Here is a 19,404-nt window from a genome sequence, read left to right on the forward strand (position 1 = left end):
CATGATTAAAAAAAAACTACAAATCATTGACAGAGCCACAAGGAACAGCCCGTTTGAGCAAACAATCCAAGTAAATACTCTATAAAAACAAAGAAAAGAAAAAAACACAACCAAAAATACAACCCTTAGGAGGTTTTTCAGTCCACTCCAGCTATACTATGGATAAAAACGAGAATTAATTTCCAGACACGCCATTGAATTTTGACTTTTCAATTTTTTTATTTTTTATTTTCTTTTAAGTCTAGATTCAAAATCTATATGTCTGAAACTAGAAATAATAATTTTATGAAGTATTCTAAAAATTATTCATCTTAGAAGGGGGAGGGGTTGCTCCTACCCCTAGTATTGTAACTTATACTTGGAATGCAATTAACTCACATTTAGAATTGCAGTTGTTGAATACAGAAAAAAACTATAAATAATTGACAGAGCCACAAGGAACATTTCATTTCATCACACAATGCAGGCGAATATACTATAAAATGAAAACCCGAAAATAAGAGCCCTTAAGAGGTGTCACAGTCTTTTGTAGCTATACCAGAGATGAAAACAAACTTTTATTTCCTGACACACAGCTAACTTTTGAGACTGTTTTTTTTTTTTTTATTAGCTTTGTATGCTAAATTCAAAAGGAACAAATTATTCATAATCAACTTTTGCATTAGAAACATGTCCATTACCAACTTGACTGGGGTTGCAGCAATAGCTGCAGCCTAGTAAAACAGCCTATAACAATCCAAAACTTGAAAACCTGTTTTGAGGAAAGAGACCATCAAATAAGAAATGTTCTTCATTTAAAAGTGATTCAGAAATGATGACTATTAAATAGATTTGTCGTAACAGCAAACGTTTGTTGCATAAATACATTTTTGGGAATTGTGAGTGAGGAAGACTTGAAGCCCCTCATAAATGCCAAGGGGTCGAAATAAAAAGTGGACTTATTGATTACTATGGTCGAAAACCCTCAACTAGAGGTTTTGAGCCCCTCCATCTTAAAAAATCAAGTTTTGCACCAGTTATGGCAGATCCCTAACTATACCTCATTATGTAGATTTGACTCTGTAAATGTGATCATGTTGCATTTTTAACAGATTTCTTTGTCGTTATGCTGATAGTCTTGTAGAGATTTTTCTGCACCTTTGATTCATCTTAGCATATACTGAGTTTGGATTGATAATCATTCATTTAAATGATTTTGCAGGTATTTTTTGGCCCCAAGAAATATGCATGGTCTGCTCGAGACAACAACCTCAAAATTTGTTTAATACAATAAAGTAGAAAACTGTACTCTAATATGGACCCTTTCAAGCACAGAACTATAAAATACGACTTCAAATCAGTATTATAAAAGAATATTTTGATCTATTCATTCCAGAATTAATTAAAGGTTCCAAAGGAGTTTTGCTTTTGAAAAAATAGATTTATTAATAAGCCGTTAACTGATTTGAAATCTATGTTCTTTCAAATGGGCCTTTTCTTTTTCTTCAATAATGCACTTATTTTCTGCATCCCTTAGAACTAGTCTATCTCTTGTCTGATCATTCTATGCATCATCTGTGTAATCCTTGTAATATTCAAATTCCTATTACTCCATCCGTTAGATTGGACTTCAATCCCCTATATACCTCTCATGCTTCCTGATATACTCTATATGAGTCAGCTGAAAGGTATCACTTGTTTGGTATCTTTGGACAAATCTTTAAACAACTTTGATGTCTGAATATTCTTTTTTGAATGGCCCAGGGCAGTGGCTCTCTGAGTCAAGTTGAAAATTGATGTTTTTGTTATCTATTGCACATGACATTTTACTCTGACTTGGTGTTTGACAGGTAATCAGTGATGGCTGGCTTTTCACCATTTTCTTTCTTAGCGCCTTTTATTCCTTCTCCTTTTGTTTGACCCTGCATTCCCAGACACAGATTCTGGTAGGGCCATAACATTATGTGTTTGTTTCTATTGTTGATATACATGTTGAATAAATCTAGCTATCTTTTAAAGGGACATTCAACCTTGGAGGACTTAAGCTCCATCCAAGCATGCATACAATATTTTTCATTATGAAAGAGGAGAAAAACAGCATAAATATGTAGAAAACTTGAGAATCGAAATCCTCTAAAATCAACAAATATGTGCAAACATTAGAGGAAAACATTTTGAGAATTTTTGAAGACATGATCCAAAAGCCTATCCTGTGTATAAGTGGTGTCTGATTAAATTATAGCAAAAGAATAAAAAGATTAAGAATAAAAGTAAAGGAATAAAAAGAATAAGAATAAAATTGAGAATATTTGGCTGACAGAACAATTAAAGTACTCTGGCTATTTTTGATAGCAACAAAAACCAGAAGAAAATGAACATTATTAGTGCAATTGCTGAGTTGTTGAAGAGCAACATTAAATGTATCTCTCAAGAACATTAGGTTGACAGAACAATTACAGTACATTGGCTATTGTCATGAAATAACACTAACAAACAAAATCATTTTTACTGACATATGCAAAAAGGAATTAGCCTTTTTTAATTTAAGTTTCACAGTCACACAAGAATTTTTAAAGTGTGGCTTTCTTATCAGTGAAGACTAATTCTTAAGTTCAGTGAGACACTAGTGGGACTTTGTCAAAAGTAAAATGATCTCAGGTCTGAGAAACTTCACAGCCAGTTTTAGCAGCGAATTTAGATCTTCATGCAGCAGATGTTGTATACCACAAAACATGTTACTGCAACTTTGCATATGACATGAACCTCCCTTTGGAACATGAAGGAAATCTGACTGACAGACTCGAAAAAAAAGAGGTAGGAAAGTAAACATGAATCGAAAGCAAGCATTTGAAGAGGTGATGTAATTCTCTGAAGCAAATGATGACCAACAGTTAACAGTTTTGTGATTTGGTCAACATGATAAGTGAGTTTCTTGGTGATGATGATGAGAGTTTGGTGAGTGATTAAGTGACAACACGATGTCACAACATGATGAGTGAGTTTCTTAGTGATTTCAGAAGAGCTTGTGTACAGCGAATTTTACTTGAAGGTCGTCAAGAAGAGGTTTGGTCATGGAGTAGTGATTACAGAGATTAATGGTGACGCCAGTGTTGTCACATTAAGACCCACAGATCATACTATACTGCAAACTTGTGATAGCAACCATATGATAGCAACAAAAACCAGAACAAATGAACATAATTAGTGTGGCTGCTGAGTTGTTGAAGAGCAACATAAAATGTATCACTCAAGAATATTAGGTTAACAGAACAACTACAGTACATTTGCTATTGTCATAAAATGACACTAACAAACAAAATTATTTTTACTGACATATGCAAAAAGGTTTTGACCTTTTTAGTTTGGGTTTTACAGTCACACAAGATTTTTTTAAGTGTAGCATTCTTATCAGTGAAGACTAATTCTTAAGTTGTGTTTCTTTAAAAAAAAAAAAAGTCATATCTTACTTATTTATAGATTAATTCCAACGAAAATCACATTTAATCTAGTCTAATATTTTCCTTGTTAGTAGTCAATGAGGAACATACAAAATAGAGCAAGAATGTTCAGATAATTTGCATGAACATCCCAATCTATCTTGCTCCAGTAAATTATATTTTTGTGTAGTTCACCAAATTTCTGAAGTTCTGTCCCACTCCTAAACGCATGCCCCTCTGAAAAATCCTGCATATATACCTGATTGTAGTTACGAACTTTTTTACATCCATATAAGAAAAAATGAATTCGACATAAAAAGATAATACCACAAGACAGAATAAAAATATTATTACAACTTCATTGATGGATAGACAAAAGGAAGCTTTTCTTAAAAAAGCAAAGGACAAAACACCTATCTTACAAAAAGTATAGTTTATGTTAAACACTAAATGTCAATGTGGCAAGTAAAATTTTGTAAGAAACACTACTAAAAAAGTAATCTCTTACTTGCAGCAGTTGGCTTGATTTTTTGCTGCATGATTTGATAATTTATTTGACAAATCTTTGGTTCATTTATATATGTATCTAGGTTCTACAGTTTCAAGATCTATCTCATGTAATTAACCAAAAGTGGTCCTCCAGTACTTAAAGCTACTGCATCTCTTATTCTATACTTAATCTGGTTAGTTTAGAAATTGGCCCTTATTGTCCTGATATTCTTTAGCACTCTCTTGGTTAAGTTGGTAATTAGTATGAGCCTTTATGTTAGTATTATACTTATGGTGACTGCATGATATTTAGAGCAAAACACACTGACAAATAATGCAATGGTCAAACAAAATAGCCAACACTCTTTAAACAGTTGATAAAGAAACTGTTTTGACTCCCAGGGTTCCATTATTGAAACAAGAACAGAAAGTACTACTCTTATCCCTGAAAAAATACTGAAATAGATTTTTAATTGATTCATGGTTTACTGACTGAACTATTTTTGAATGTTTCTTTTAAAAAAAGTTTTATCAAACCAACATTTCAAGTCACTTTGTCTTAAATATTTGAAGAACTTCTCAACTACAGAATTAACAATCACTTTTATGAAATAAATCAACAGTCAGTAAACCCCTTCCTCACTGCACCCGTATTTACGTTTCTTAATGTTAACTAGAAGTCCTATGAAACAATAGCAGTCCTCTGTAACTTACTGGTACAAAGCCTTGAAGCCAGGAAAAGACCATGAGTTTTCTTAAGCAGTTAAGAAGAATGTAGAGGGTACTGTGACAATATGTTGTTGTTACCAAAGTGAATGGCTCAAAAGTATTCATAGTTGGTCTTTAATCCTTTAAAAAAAAATATTCTGTATATACTGCTTCTTATATGCCAAATCCGAGACAAGTAAAGACTCACATCAATTTATTAAGCACTGCTTATTAATGGCATTAACCTTGCTACTATTCTGTTACTAAATTTCGGCATTTGTCAAAGTAAATGGTTTAATTTTTGATCAGCATGTTTCCCTTTTGAGGAGGAGTTCAATATGGAAGAGCTTTTGTTGCATAGTCTGTCCAAATTATCAATTTTTGGAATGCTGTTTAATATTCCTCAAACTCAGTTTTATGGCACAGCTATTTCATTACATATAGATTATGCTGATGACCTTCTACTTATCAACAGGATTTTCTCTAGATTGATAAATTACATTAGTGAAGCCTTGCATGTATTGGCTTTGATACTGATATTCATAAATGTCAGTTCATGTGTTTTGAGTCATCTCCTCCCATTTTATAGTCACCCCTTCTTTGTAATTTTTTTTCAGTTCCTTCTATCCAGTCATTCTGATAGTCGGGTGTTAGGCTTCCCTAAAATCGATTTGTATTCCTAATGCCACTCCAAATTTTATCTTTCTGGGTTGTATACATTTTTAAAAAGAAAAATGTTTAGTTTGTATCGATTGAATACTTTTTGTTTTGCAAATTTTTGCATTTTGGCTTTTGTTATAGTAATAGGAAGTTTACAAAAAAAATAGGAATAAAAATGATCCTTTTGGAGAGATTAGTGAGTCACAAAGAAGCTAGGCCTCATTAAAGGCAGGGCACTAGGATACAATTGCAACAACAACAATTTTTATACTTCAAAAAAGCATTGAATGGAGAATCTAAGGGTATATTTCTTTTCTGTTTAATTTCTATCCTATAATTTTAACCAAAAAAGCATATGGCTAATTTTTGGGGAGATTTTTGAGAACCTAATTCTCTTGGGAAAATCATAGGAATTTCGGGGATACTGGAATAAACACTTTCATTCTTCCAACTCAACTACTTTTCTATATAGTCAAAACCCTCTTATTTTATATCCAAAATTTGACATGCTACAACAGCCCCCCCCCCTCATTCTAAAATTCTTTCAGTGAGTTTTTTTTTTAGAAAAGCAGTGCAGGTAACAGTGCAGACTATCTCTATCCTGAACAAAATGCTTCAATAAGAAAATATTTGCTTCATTTCAATCAGAGTATTTGTACTTATAAGGTTTCTAAATTTGCTTCTAGTTCAACTGAATCCCAACTTCTTTCCCCTAATGCCTGGAAATAAGTTAGCCTAGGTACCTACATAATTTTTTTAATTGGCAATTATCAACCAACTATTTAGTTGGGGCTCATATGGCACTTGTAACAAGGTCAAAAGAGCCAAGAGCTTATATGGCATGAGCTCTAGCTAAATTCTAAGAATCAACAGATTGATTTAAAAGGAAAATCAGAGGGCTGACGTCTTTCGGGATTTAAAATAAGAGCTCTGAGACACAAGGTCCTCCTAAATCTCAAAATTTATTAAGATCCGATCACCCCCTCGTAAGTTAAAAATACCTCATTTTTTCAAATTTTTCCTCTCCTTTCAGCCCCCCAGATGGTCGAATCGGGGGAAAACAACTTTATCAAGTCAATTTGTGCAGGTCGCTGACACGCCTACCAATTTTCATTGTCCTAGCACGTCCAGAAGCACCAAACTCGCCAAAACACTAGACCCACGCCCCCTAACTCCCCAAAATAGAGCAGACCTAGTCTGGTTACATCAATCCCGTATCTACAACATTTTTTTTTATTTTACCCACCAAGTTTCATCCCGATCACTGGACCACCACTCCAGTTACATCAATAATGTATCTACAACATGTGCATATTCTTTCCCCCAAGTTTCATCCTGACCTCTCCACTCTAAGCATTTTCCAAGATTTCCGTTTTCCCCTCCAAATCCCCTCAATGTCACCAAATCTGGTTGGGATTTAAAATAAGAGCTCTGAGAAATGAGCTCCTTCTAAATATCAAATTTCATTAAGATCCAGTAACCCATTCCTAAGTTAAAAATACCTCAATTTTTCTAATTTTTCCGAATTAACACCCCCCAACTCCCCCAAAGACAGCAGATTCAGTCCAGTTATGTCAATCATGTATCTAGGACTTGTGCTTATTCTTACCACCAAGTTTCATCCCATTCTCTCCACTCTTAAGTGTTTTCCAAGATTTCCTGTTTCCCCTTCCAACTCCCTCAAATATCACCTGATACGGTCGGGATTTAAAATAAGAGCTCTGAGACACGAGGTCCTTCTAAATATCAAATTTTAATAGGATCCAATCACCTATTGCTGTGAAGATTCATCATCAGCAAGGAAGCTGCAGTTTAGTTGATACTCTCAGCACTACAGGCTTCTGTTCATCTTACTATGAGACTAGTTTATTTGAGCAAAATGCTTCAGTGTCTGCAAACACCAAAATACGGGAGTTGCAAGGCAAGTTCTGTATTTGTTATGTGTATGCTAATATATCTTAATGGGTGGCTGTATTCTTGACCTGTCAAAAGCATTAAGTGATTACAAAAGAATTGAGATAAGTTGGATAAATATATTATTTAAAATAGCATAAAATACGATTAATGGTAGATAGAAACAGAATAATCAGATTAATAGAAGCATGCTGAATATTAGAAGTAAAAGTTTAACTGTCTAGCCATATTTTAACTTCTTACAATTAATTAATTAATCTCAAAAGCACTTACGGAGCTCAATGAGCAATAATTTCTCTTTTAACAGATAGAGAGTTCAAGGAGTATTTACCTATTGTATGAGTTAATAATAGCTTTTGTTAGTATTAAAGTCTTTATAGTTTAGCAGGATTTTTTTAAGGGAAATTCATTTTGATGTTCAAACTGCCTACAGAGCACAATAATTATGCTTATGCAATAGCTCATTGCAATAAACTCTGTTGAATATGGGGTAAAGTCTTTATTTCTAGTTCCATATATAATTTGGGGCTAAATCAGGGACAATTAGGGGGGGGGGGTACATAGTCACAGTTGCAACTACTAAATTTGGGAAGAGTTTTAATTAGAGAATTAAGTGGTAAAGTATAACAGTGTCAATTTAGGGGAACAGTGCACACAGCATTTTAACTGCACTAGATCTATAAAAACACTTTTTTGGGGGACATTTGGTACTTGTATGATATACCCACTACCTAATACTCTTCTAATACGTTTCTCTGACACCCAATCATAATGAAATATACCAAAGTAAGATAAAAATATAAACTTTAGAAACAAATTTGAGCTATATATTTCCACATTGGAGGGGGGGGGGGTAAAGTATAGTGGGTCTGCATGCCTAATGTGTTAAGTACAATTATTCGGCAAATTATGTAGTAAGAATTGCTTTCTAACTTCACACTGTCCAAATACTTTACAACCACCCCCCACATCCCTAATGTGCAAATTTACAGCCCAAATTATATATTCTCTATCTATTCTGCCACTTCTCTTTGTCTTGCCTCATGCTAAGCTGGGAAAAATTAACAAAAAAAGTTTTATAATGCATCAATGAATGAACAACTTGAGCTCTAATATGTTTATCATACAAGTACCAGACGTTTTTTATTGAAAAATGTCCCTTCTCCAGCATTTTCATTGAAAAGTTGCAAAAAATGGCATGTTTATCACCCCATTGATATTTCAAAATACATCCCCTCCCTAAATTTGTGTTGGTAACATTCTAGTTTAGGAGCTTTTTCTCTTGAAAAGTAGTTGAGTTGTAACTAAAACTTTATAAATGTATCTAGAGCCTAATGACATCCTGAGAAGATATATAGAAGCACCTATCTCACCTCTTTCCTCCTCCAGAGAGCATGACTTCTCATAATCTTGGTAAAGGTCTAAATTAGGTGAAACCTGTTGAAAAGGAAACTTGTTGAGAAAACAATTCTTGCTTCATGATATGCAGAATAATTGTAGCTAACACATTTTGACTGCAGTCCTACTATACTTTACCCCCCCCCCCATACTGTGCAAATATATAGCCTAATTTATATATTTCCAATGCATTCTGCCACCCATGACACCTGTTTTTCTGGTTCTTGTTTTGTCACATTTGATTCAATTTATGGGTACATGGGTTGACACAAGAGAGATCCATTGAGAGAATACATAGAAATATCTAATTTTAGCGATATATTTGCAAATTAGGGGGTGGGGCAGTAAAGTGTCACAGAGCTGCATGCAAAATGTGTTAGCTATAATTATTCAGCATATTATGAAGTAAAAGATGTTGTTTTAAAATATTTATTTCTCAACAGCCCAGACCCATCCCAAATTTTTTAAAACTAAAACCCAAGTAAAGAGTATTGAGAACTAAAAACAAAATTTAAAAGATTTTCATCAGAATTAAGACAGGATAGACCTGTCACATATGCAATCTTATCAGCCACTTAAGTAAGAAAAAGGTTGAAATAGTAGCTTACTAATACCTTTCTAGTGTATACTTTTTGGTAAATATTTATATTAGCAGAGTAGCCAATTCAGATAGGCAAGCTATCTGAATCAGAATTTAATCCTGAATCAAAATATGAAATTTGTTTCTGTTGGAACTTGAACCTAAGCTAACTTGATCTATTCTTTCTAACCTTACCCAAATAGAGTAAAAGACCTCTTTTTGGAAAGTACCACTTTTCTTCAGCATTCCAGCAAAATAGAGATGGGATTTCAGACTGCCCCTATTTTACTACAGCATGACATGATGCCAGTGTAGTAACAAGATATTCCCCCTTTTATCCACCTTCTTGGTGAAAGTCATCATTCAATGAAAGAAAATTTGCATGAAAATGGCCTATTCAAGCTAATTGGAAATTACAAAAAAATATATGGCTAAAACCTGTCATTACAGAAACAAAGTTAAGCTTGAATCCATTTTTGTTTTGATGTATAAATTCGACAGTGTTTTCAAAGAAATTAAAAGTTGTAGCCAAAAATTAATTTTCTTGTAATGAGCTAAGTACAGAATTATGGTACCTTTGCACCAAAAACCAGCATAATAACACAGAATAGCATGCACAAAGAAAGTCAAAAGAATAACACACACAAATTTTACTAGTCTCCCCAAAACCCAAAATGATTTTTTCCCTGGGTATTGGTTTGTAAGGGAGGTGTTTAAGGCACTTTTTGTAGCCTATGCTATATTTTAATCCAGATGCCACAAAAAAGAACAAAAAACAAAACAGAATACTAGGTAAAAAAAAGAAAATGTAGCAAAATTGTCTCATACAATTGAATAGTCAAAAAAAAAAAAAATGATTTCAATTTTCCAGCTCTGTGATGCACCACTGGTTGCCTTAAAGATATATTCTGCATAAGAGGGGGTGGACTGTCCCATCCTCAATCCCTTAATGTCTATGCTATATTATAGAACTATATACAACTTTCACTTTGCAATTTAATGGCCCTTGTGTTTCAGTTGTTCCTTAAAGATTTGGGGCCAAATTAAGACTTATGTGTAAAAATCAAGGGCTGTAGATATTAAGGAAAGGGTGGTTTCACCTATAAAGAATGATTTTTTTGATTTAAGTTTTAATGCTGGTCCTTGCATTCAGTTGTAAGAAATATTTGTTTTATATTCAATTTCTAATTGTTTTTCAAAGATTGCCAAGACTTATTTTTAATGAATTTTCATGCTTTCCTAAATCATACCAGAAAAAAAAGTCCAAGGGTAAGTTTAGCCCAATCCCCCCCCCCCCCTCCTCTGTGATGGAATGGAAAATTGCTCGAATGAGAATCTCTACCTTGAAAATTCTTGCCCTTACAGAAAATCCCCCCCCCTAAAAAAATTTCTAAAAGAGATTTTCTTGAAGAAAAGCATGGAAAGTTAAGTTTTAATCTATAGAATTAAATATATATATTTTTTTTTACTGAAAGTAATGAACAACATTATAACTTAAAATGAAAGGAAATTATTCTGCATATTGCTGTCCCCTCGTCAATGCCTCTCTCTTTATGCTAAATGTCAACTCTTTGTTGCAACTTTACTTTTTAAAACATTAAAAATTTTAGTGCAAGAAGCAAGGCATTCAAGAGGGACAGTCCCTTTCGTATATGGAACAATTTCTGGTTGTTTTAAGTTTTAATATTGCTCCTTACTTTCAGCTAAAAAAAAAACTAGTTTTTGTTTTAATTTAATTTTGGAACATTTTTCAACCAAAGGAGGCACGAAATCTGGCTCACTGTACATGGAAAATTTGAAAAAATTTGTATATAAGTTTTGGCAGACTTATTCCATATACGAAGGGTTGCCCCCTCCTTAATACCTTGATCTTTATGCTAAGGCTGTTAGCACTTCTAAAAAAGTTTCCTATTCTAATTAAATGGCCCCTGTGTTTCAGTTTTAGTAAACAGTCAAACTTAGCAAGGACTAGAGCAAGGTATTGAGGAGAGGGCAACCCTTCATATATGGAATAATTTCTGTTCGTTTTTTAAAATAATGCTGCTAAATCTGGCTCACCCTCTAAGAGACATACCGCCCCCTCTTATGGAAAACTCCTCCATGGAAATCTCATCTAATATAAAGTGTGCCCCCTCCCCATCCAATTCCTTCTAGACAGTTCCATTTTTGCTGATAATTGCTTGCAGATAATTCATCCTAAATAATTCTTTTTGTGTATTCTTTAATTTGAATGAGACTTTATTCTCTAATCAGTTTCTTGATCACTCTAAAAAATCTCCTTTCCCAGAGAACAAAACACATGGATAATTCCCCCCGAAACATCTCCACATAAAAAAAAATTGGCAAAAAGAATGTATGACAATTAAAAAAAAAAATTGTATAGAAAATCTGTCAAATCCCCCAATGTAATCTTTCCCCTGGAATAATCACTCCCCAGAAATTCCCCCCCCCCCCCAAGGAAGATTCTACACATAGAAATCCAGCCCAAGCACACACACCCCCCCCCGTTCCAAAAAAATGTATGTATACTTCCCAATAACAAATACTATATATATATATAACAATAGGCAAATTTTTTAACTTACAGGCCTCTCCTCACTGACTGTAGGGGTTATTTTACACTGAGACATTTTACTACTTTGAATTTAATAAAAGGGAATAGCTGTGGGAAAAGTCAAAGTCATGGCCAATTGTAGAAAAAAGCCAAGACAGATTGTCCAATTAAGTGGGCAGCCCAGTCAAGGTTAATTTTACCCCTTTGATTGCTGTTGTTACTGTCTTCCATTTATGCTACACCTCTCCATGCATGCGTGTCCCTTGACAATGCCGAACTAGAGTCGTACCTGTTGGAGGTTCTCCCTGGGGAACACACGCAGGTTGACTACAGGTTGACTTGCTTGAAAATTTTCCTCTCGTGCATGTCACTCCACAATCCTGAACTAGAGTCAACCCTCTCATGCTAATTCACGGTGGGTTAAACCTGTTGGAGGTTCTACCTTGCCTTTTTGGCAATTATAATTGCCAAATTGACAAATTATTGACAATAATTGACAAGACATAATTATTTGATCTTTCAACTATACTGAACAAAACGGCTATATCTCAAAATTTTAACCAGATAATTTTGAGTAAAAATGGGCATGGGAGGGGGCTTAGTTGCCCTCTAATCTTTTCTGTCACTTAAAAAGGTAACTACAACTTTAACATCCACTCAAATGAACCCTCTCCCAATATTCTACTGGGTCAATACAATACTCTACTGGGACCACTGGGTTGATACAATCACTCATGGGAAAAAACATTAACAAATGAAGATGCCTCCATGATCTTTCTTCTGGCAAAAAATACAAAATTCCACTCTTTTGCAAAGAGGATCTTGAAACCTCTATTGTAGGATTTTCTGATAGGGTGAATCTGATGGTGGGATTTTCATTAAGATTCTATGACTTTTAAGGGGGGTTTCCACCTTCTTTTGAAAATAAGGCAAATTTTCTCAAACTCAAAGCCTTTGATGGGTAGAACTAGGTTTAATGAAACTTATATATTTGACATCAACATAAAAATACAATTCTTTTGATATATCTATTGGTATCAAAATTCTGTTTTTTGGTTTTTGTTAGAATTGAGCTGGATAGCTCCTTTCTTACAGTTTGTTACCACAAACTGTTTGATAAGACTGTTTGTAGAGGCCATATTTGAATTATACACATTTGTCTCCAATAAAATAATATGTTGGATCTCCAAGTTTTTCTTGAACCTAATTGGTTATTTAGGGATTAACATAAAAAAAATACATTGATGATAGCAAGACCATATCAAGGAAGCAGGATTAGGGGATTGAACTTAGCAGGTTTAGGGGATACACTTATCTATCAACAAATGAAACGACATTTTTTTTATACAACCCTAAAATGGGCTTAAGCCTGATTTGCCTCTCACTCACATGGACTATCTGTCTTGGCTTTTTCTATAATTAGCCATGGCGTGATGCCCATAACTACTTGATTTTAATTTGATTTGTCTAGGATTTGTTCAGTTAGTCTAGGATAGACACCTCTACCTCAGTCTAAAATTTTAGCTCTTTGTACATATGTATCTAGCAAACAATTAAAAAAAGCAATTCAACAATTATGTTTGGACTCTCACAAATAGTTAAAAAAGCTAATTGGTTGTGTCAAGTGAATTCCTATCTCTTTATTACCTATCTACATCATTTTTGTGTAATTATTATCCCTCTACCCATTAGTGCTTAAATTTAAAGCAAGAGCTAAGAGCTCATATGGCCCTAGTGATGAGATTGGAAGAGCCAAGAGCTCATGTGGCATAAGCTCTAGCAAAATTCTAAGAATCAATAGACTGATTGAAAAGAAAAATCAGAGGCTTAGTGCCAGTCAGGATACACAAGGTCCTTCTAAATATCAAAATTCATTAAGATCCAAACAACCATTAGTAAGTTAAAAATATTAATTTTTCCTCTCCTTTCAGCCCCCCCCCTAATGGATGAATTGGGGAAAATGACTGTTATCAAGTCAATTTGTGCAGGTCCCTGACACACCTACCAATTTTCTTTGTCTTAGCACATCCAGAAGCACCAAACTTGCCAAAGCACTGGACCCCCCCCCCCCTAACTCTCCCAAAGAGAGTGGATCCAGTCTAGTTACATCAATAATGTATCTATAGCATGTACTTATTCTTCCCACCAGGTTTCATCCTGAACTCTCCATTCTAAGCATTTTCCAAGATTCCCAGTTTCCCTCTCAAACTCTTGCTAATGTCATCAGATCTGGCCAGGATTTAAAATAAGAGCTCTGAGACATGAGTTCCTTCTGTACATCAAATTTCATTAAGATGCAGTCACCCATTCCTAAATTAAAAGTACCTCAATTTTTCTAATTTTTTTCAAATTAACACCACGACCACCCCCCAACTCCCCCAAAAAGAGCAGATTCAATCCAGTAATTTCAATCATGTATATAGGACTTGTGTTTACTCTTCCCACCAAGTGTCATCCCAATCTCTCCACTCTAACATATTCCAAGATGTCCTGTTTCCCCCTTCAACTCCCCCCAATATCACCAGAAACAGTCAGGATTTAACATAAGAGCTCTGAGACATGAGATCCTTCTAAATATCAAATTTCATTAAGATCCAATCACCCATTCATAAGTGCAAAATACCTCACTTTTTTCAATTTTTCCTCTTACTCTAGCCACCCAGATGGTTGAATTAGGGAAGTGAGGGTTGCCAATTTGTGCAGGTTCCCGACATGCCTACTAATTTTCATCATCCAAGCACACCCAGAAGCACCAAACTTGCCAAAACACTGGAAGCCCCAAGTCAACCAAATACAGAGGATCAGGTCCAGTTATGTCAATCATGGATCTACAGCTTGTGCTTATTCTTCCCATTAAGTTTCAACCTTATCCCTCTACTTGAAGTATTTCCATTTCCCCTCTCCTCTCCCTAAAGTCCCTGGATCTGATTTGAAAATGAAGCATCTGAGACAAAAAGATCTTTCAATATATCAAGTTTCATTAAGATCTGATCACCCATTCATAAGATAAAAATACCTCAATTTTCATGATGAAATCTCATTTCCAAGATTTCTGGTTTTCCCACTCCAACTCCCCTAACATCACAGGATCAGGTCAGGATTTAAAATAAGAGCTCTGAAGCACAAGATCCTTCTACATATCAAATTTCATTAAGATATAACCACCCATTTGTAAGCTAAAAATACCTCATTTGCTCTATTTTTTTTCAAATTAACTGCACCTCAACTTCCCCCATGTGGTCAAATTGGGGAAGAGACTATTTCTAATTTAATTTGGTCTGGTCCCTGATATGCCTGCCAACTTCCATTGCCCTAGCTTATCTGGAAGTGCCCAAACTAGCAAAACCAGGACCAACAGACAGACAGGCAGAAATTGCAATCACTATATGTCACTTGGTAAATACCAAGTTCCATAATCAAGTAGTTATGGGCAACAAGCCATGGCTAATTGCAGAAAAAGCAAAGACAGGTAGTCTGAGTGAGTGAGAGGCAAATCTGGCATAAGTCCTTTTTAGGATTGTATAAAAATGATGTCAGTTCATTTGTAGATAGATAAATCTATCCATTATCTGTCTATATGTCATTCCTAGGGCAGATTAGGGTAGATAATCATAGAAATACAGGATGAAAGATTGGATTGATTTTTGGTTGACATGACATGGACAATGTCCACTGGACTTGTATTCAAAATCTGGGACTGTATTTACTTGGACCCACAGGTAAACAAGTAAAAGGTAAGCCTAATAGGCTTGGCTGCTTTTAGTCTAAAGGTTGAATACTGTGTCATAGGATTGTCCCATGACCAACAAGTCTGGACTTGCAGGCAAATGGTGAAACCTATAGTTTTCTAAGTGTTATTTTTCCTATATAGTACATAGGCCTATTTCATATTTATTTATAGATTCTTGATTTGGTCACCACTGCTTCAATTGACAGGTAAACCAGTTTCAACAAAATTGACACAAAACACAGATATACAAGCAATATCTAACATAAGAAAAAAATTTGCTATCATCTTTGAGAGTCTGTAAAGGGCTTAAAATTGAATTTATGATAGCCTAGAAACAAATATCACACTTAGATTCAGGATTAAATTCTGAGAAAATTCTAGGGGTAAGTTTGTTACTTAGCTATCTGAATACTCTGGGAATACAAATATTGGTAAAATTCTAGTTGAGTGACTTCTTGCTATCTCAGAAAGGGGTTAGGTTAGGAAAATGAAACTTTCAGGGATGGTTCTACAGGCTAAAGTATATCCTGTGAAGGTATTTTACCCACTCCACTCCTTCTCCCTCTAGAGAGCCATGAAATTTGTCTAAATGACAGGTCTAGACTTATAACAAGATTTTACCTTAATTTTCAGTTACCAGTTGCTTTTTTTGCTGCCATTAGTTCTGAAAATGCAATTCTTGTTATTCAAGTAGAATTCTAAGCCATATCAATGTTTTTTTTTTAATTTAGGAAATGTATTTGCATATCTTTAAAACCTTATAAATTGGGAATAGAGCAAAGTTGTGAAGCTGAAAACAATTTTGTTGTACTTCATTCAAGCAGAAGATCAATTTTGAAAGATTTCATTTTTATAACACACATGTTTTTGAAGGTCATCAAAGGTCAGGGCCCTCTAGAGGGAGAAGGAGTAGGACTGGGTACTTCAAAATTCCTTCCTGGAACATATTTTAGCCTGTAGACCCATCCCTGGAAGATTCATTTTCCTAACCTAACCCCTTTCTGAGAAAGCAAGAAGTCAATCAACTAGAATTTTACCCAAATATTTACTATACTTTTGGCCCTAGATTTATTCCTAAATTTTATTCACCTTACTACCCTACTTTCTGAGATAGCAAGAAGCCCCTAAACTTGGCTTTAATTTCAACAAGAAAGATTCAGAGGAGGGGTGTTGTCAGTTCTTTACAAAACGTCCATGAAAATTCCAGAAGGTATTTTCTAATATGTAAAGGAGGGCAGACAAATAAAATGCGGCGGGCACAGGCCCCCTCAAATTGAGAACATTCAGTAGTTCCATTTGATTCTCATTCTCTAATTAAAACTCTTTAACATGCTAGAGCTAAATGAAACATTGACTTTAGAGTCAAATTACGCATATACGGTAACTCATCTTACAGCTACAGGAAATCATTTGATCACAGGTTCATTAGTGCTTCACACTGAAGCAGCTCATTCCTGAACCTGTTGATTTTGCCTACAAGTATTCTTCTAGTTTGTTTATTTTCAATTAAAGATGAAAGTGCTGCAAGCACATTCTATTTCTTCATTATAGCGGAATTAGCAATTGCATATTAGAGTGCGCTCGCACCAAAACTTTTGCTGTTCAGATCGATAGGAAAATCTTTTGAGAATTATTTTGCTATTTTCAGCTTAAAAGGAATAGAGCAAAGTTGTGAAGCTGAAAACAATTTTGTTGTACTTCATTCAAGCAGAAGATCAATTTTGAAAGATTTCATTTTTATAACACACATGTTTTTGAAGGTCATCAAAGGTCAGGGCCCTCTAGAGGGAGAAGGAGTAGGACTGGGTACTTCAAAATTCCTTCCTGGAACATATTTTAGCCTGTAGACCCATCCCTGGAAGATTCATTTTCCTAACCTAACCCCTTTCTGAGAAAACAAGAAGTCAATCAACTAGAATTTTACCCAAATATTTACTATAGGCTACTTTTGGCCCTAGATTTATTCCTAAATTTTATTCACCTTACTACCCTACTTTCTGAGATAGCAAGAAGCCCCTAAACTTGGCTTTAATTTCAACAAGAAAGATTCAGAGGAGGGGTGTTGTCAGTTCTTTACAAAACGTCCATGAAAATTCCAGAAGGTATTTTCTAATATGTAAAGGAGGGCAGACAAATAAAATGCGGCGGGCACAGGCCCCCTCAAATTGAGAACATTCAGTAGTTCCATTTGATTCTCATATTAAAACTCTTTAACATGCTAGAGCTAAATGAAACATTGACTTTAGAGTCAAATTACGCATATACGGTAACTCATCTTACAGCTACAGGAAATCATTTGATCACAGGTTCATTAGTGCTTCACACTGAAGCAGCTCATTCCTGAACCTGTTGATTTTGGCTACAAGTATTCTTCTAGTTTGTTTATTTTCAATTAAAGATGAAAGTGCTGCAAGCACATTCTATTTCTTCGTTATAGCGGAATTAGCAATTGCATATTAGAGTGCGCTCGCACCAAAACTTTTGCTGTTCAGATCGATAGGAAAATCTTTTGAGAATTATTTTGCTATTTTCAGCTTAAAAATATGATAGTATACCTTTTAAAGTTTTTTAATTGGAAAAGAAAACCTTTGAAATCTTCCTTAAAAACGTTGTGGGATGTCTAGAAAAAAAAATTGATTGATAACAGCGACAAAATCTTTTGCATGTGAATGTAGCATTAGATAGGTATCTAAACGTTGTTCAGCAAGCTTGTGGCAATTAAAATCAGAAGGTCTTATGAAACGGTATTTGGCTCTCATGTTTGAATTATCAAACTTGTCAATACTTTGAGATGTAACCCTATGCTTTATCTTATCTGCTAACTCAACGCCACGCCGATTTATTGGTCGCTTGTCGGCAATGCAAGACACGCTAACGTGGAGAAAAGGTGATTGTGCTCAGCGGTGTGCTGGGGTGCCACTGGTACCTTTAGAGTGGTGGTGTGTCACCAGTATGTCTGTATTTGCCCTTATGTTTTAACAGCGATTTGTTGATTTCAGCATTCAATGTATGCTTATGTGCTAATTAACTTTGTAAAAGTTTATCGGTATGGATTTCTAGCCAGAAAATGGGAATCAGAGCCTACTAATAGAGCGCGTAATAGTATATTTATCGGGGGCTAGAATTAGGGGCCTGAGCCTCTGGAAATTTCAAAGCGTTTCTGAAAGAGCTATTTTCTAACTTGCACCAGCCCTTTTATGTTAAGACTATTTGCTTTTAAGGTCTATCTCAGGTATAGCCGTAATTTTCAATTCCCTCGGTGATTCCATCCCTGTTCAACTCTCCAGCGTGTTTCATTGCAATTTTTTTTTTAGTCTTGGGACTAAAATATCACCAAGGCCATAAAGTATGTAGTGAAGCAGCAAAATATTTGAAATTTAAAGAATTGCAAAGTGTCAATTTCCGTAAAATTGTTCTTCCTTCATAAAACGACCTCAAAATTTTATGTAATAGCAAAAGATTTTAATTGTTTGGATCTATGGTAATATTAATTTAATAAAACTTTCCGAAAACAAGTTTTTCAAAAATACTTAAAAGCCATATTAAACTTAAAACAGCAGAAATAAGCTATTATAATAGTTCAAACTCAAGAAGACCAAACATTACTATTGAAGAATAAATGAAGCCAAAATTTAACATAAATTGAATAAACAAAGATAAAGATATAGGTACTAGTTTAAATGAATAAATAAATCTTAAAACGAATAAAAATTTAATGGAATATTCAAGTCCAAAACAAAAAGAGCAACAACCACTGCAAACAAACTTTTAGCTTATACCAATCTTCTAACCGCAAAAGTCTAAAGCATATTGCAACATTTGCTTTTTATTAAATACTATGTGTATTACACGGGGTGGTTTTGTTTACGAAGTATCTACACAAAATCAAAACTAAATCAGTGAAACAATCAATAAGACTGAAAAGAACAAGTAAAAATAAACTGAATATTTGTTG

The 19,404-nt window shown here is 34.5% G+C and overlaps 1 protein-coding gene across 4 annotated transcripts in view; it reads right to left on the minus strand.

Annotated features, from left to right (window-relative positions):
* Positions 1 to 17,866, minus strand: part of LOC136030208 (uncharacterized) — a 49,225-nt gene extending 31,359 nt beyond the window's left edge. The window contains exons 1-3 of one of the 4 annotated variants that reach the window (XM_065708995.1): positions 16,844 to 16,972; positions 7,045 to 7,255; positions 4,620 to 4,754 (exon numbers count right to left, since the gene is read on the minus strand). The gene's annotated coding sequence lies outside the window, so the exon portion shown is untranslated. Of the gene's footprint in view, positions 1 to 4,619; positions 4,755 to 7,044; positions 7,256 to 16,843; positions 16,973 to 17,729 lie in introns of those variants that run through there. The other 3 variants (XM_065708994.1, XM_065708996.1, XM_065708993.1) reach the window with 3 other exon arrangements.
* Positions 17,867 to 19,404: the final 1,538 nt, after the last annotated feature.

The sequence above is a fragment of the Artemia franciscana genome, chromosome 8 (assembly GCF_032884065.1).
Source record: "Artemia franciscana chromosome 8, ASM3288406v1, whole genome shotgun sequence".
Lineage (NCBI taxonomy): Eukaryota > Metazoa > Arthropoda > Branchiopoda > Anostraca > Artemiidae > Artemia > Artemia franciscana.